This window comes from Morone saxatilis, unplaced genomic scaffold (genome assembly GCF_004916995.1).
Source record: "Morone saxatilis isolate NCDOM2014 unplaced genomic scaffold, NCSU_SB_2.0 Contig0, whole genome shotgun sequence".
Lineage (NCBI taxonomy): Eukaryota > Metazoa > Chordata > Actinopteri > Moronidae > Morone > Morone saxatilis.
This window is the reverse complement of record NW_023339650.1, coordinates 12302917-12305231: the sequence shown is the minus strand read 5'-3', so window position 1 is coordinate 12305231 and position 2315 is coordinate 12302917.

Genomic DNA, 2315 nt, shown 5'->3' with positions numbered 1-2315 from the left:
AGGTAGAGAATCAGCAAAGAACAGTACACATTATGATTTCTTTAACACAACTGCAGTATGAGTGAGTATGGGAAATGCAGAGGGTATGTGAATAATACTTCTTTGAATTGACTATGGCATTGGTGCCTCTCTTTATTATCACATTTATTTTTGCCCAAAAAAGGGGAGAAGTCACCATCGAACAAATGTAATATAACAGCGAACCAAACTTTCACATACAAAATAACCACCAACACTTGTTTTCCAATTTTATAATCTACTTTTTATGGAGCCCAGAAACTGACAAAATGAAGATTAGTGTCAAAACACACACTAAATAATACAGTAACTTATATAGAGTTGAAAATTGAGTTTTCTATTTTTAGATGTATTGTCTTTTTTTCCAAACAAACTAAACTAAAATACTACAAGTAGCTTTTTTTTTTCACCAGCTGGTTGCATCATTTGTCTATAAAATGTAAGAAAACTATCAAAAATGTATTTTGTCCGACCAACGGTCTAACAAAGATATCCAGTTTACTTTAACAGGATCTCAAATCTTTGAATCAATCTTTGAGTCAATCAATGATCAGACTAGGATCAATATAAATCACAATCAATCAAAACAGACACATTGTTTTCCAAAGAATGTGATAAAAGTTAAAATAGTCTATTTCTTTTGCACTGTACTAGAAGGAAACCAGAAATAATTCTAATTTGAGAAGCTGAAACCTACATTCCTTGTTTGTTTTTTTTAAAGATTAATTGATCAAAGTAGTTATATTAATTTTCTAACTAACTGACTAATTGTTGTACCTCTACTATTTACTCTCCATTTTAATAACTTAACTAACAAATTTATTAACTGAGCTTTTGTCAGTTTTGGGGGTCCATAAGTTTTCACCCACAATATGGGTAGATAAAACAAATAAATGAACATTATTTTAAAAAAAAGAGAGAGAGACTTTTTTCTTTTTCAAAAGAGTAACACATTTCTTTAAATTCTTACAAACATACAGTTCTTTCTCTCCAATATCGCCAATAAAATTCCCAACACTTTCCTTGAAGCTGAAGGCCACACAATCCAATCCTTTTGGATACATACTTTGCCTCAAGCAGCTAAACCCGAAACTAGAAGTCCCAGTAGAGACCCAACTTGGCAATCCCATGAGCACTTTCTGCTTTGTACCAACTGCCACGCTCAATGTTTCATTATGTGACAAACATTTTACTCGGGTGCAATGCAGAATGCACAGTCACTGTGGTGTCTAGGCACACACTCAGTCACTGACAAACCCTCATTTAAGGACAAGGGCAGGTCCTGCTTTGCCTAATCTAATACAAGCCTTTGGCTGCTAGCCTTAGTAAAAGGAGAATTTGGCTAATTAAAAGACATAAAGCCTTGCCTATAATATAGGACTCCTAAACATTGTGCAAAGTTTCTCTTCTCCGTTTCTAGAATCTCAGTTTTACTGCCATTTAACTTAACATGAAGTTCCTCCCATTAGATTAAAAAAGATTACTTTTTAAAAAATGACTTGTTAATATTCTTTTTTTAAGATTTTGGGGCTCATAAATGTCTGTCTTTCATTGCGTACATTTTCTATGTACAGCTTGATTAAGTGTTGCTTTGTCACAGACGTGGGTTTTATCTTGTTTGCAGCTTGTTTCAGGTAAGATTTGTTCACTAAATAATCCAAGACAAAATAATTAACATTTAAATTCTACTTTGTAGGTCGGATTTAGACTTTCGTAGCCAAATCGCTCTCTATACTTTCTCCAAATGCTGTGTCATGAATTATATACAGTATATTATATAGTGATATAAGAGGGGTAAAACAGATATATTTTATATAGTTTTTTACAATTCACCAAGTAATTTGATACATTTTTGGCATCAGATCATCTGCTCTGTGTCCTTCCCCTCCAAAATGATGAATATGATGCAGTTTGATTTATCATAACAGCAATTAATTACTACTGAACTGGTTAGGAAGCCTGTAATTTAAGTAGATCCCAGTATAATATTTCCAAGCAGGTACATACAGAAGGACTTATTTCTGCAGGGTCTGAACAAACCTTTGGTCTAAACAAAATGTTGTTTCAGAGGACTGAACACCTGCCAAGGACACATTTCTGGCAGAGACTGCATTTTTGTAATTTCCTATAATTTTATGCCATGGAAGAAAAAAAAAAAACACCTACCGTCAGCAAATAACTGCAACTGTATCAGCCTTCAAACCCTGCAGCTGAACTGGAGTATAAAGTGCTCACAATAATTAATATCTTTCTCATTACTTAATTTGGCAACTGACACCTTCCTTTACATTTTCTCA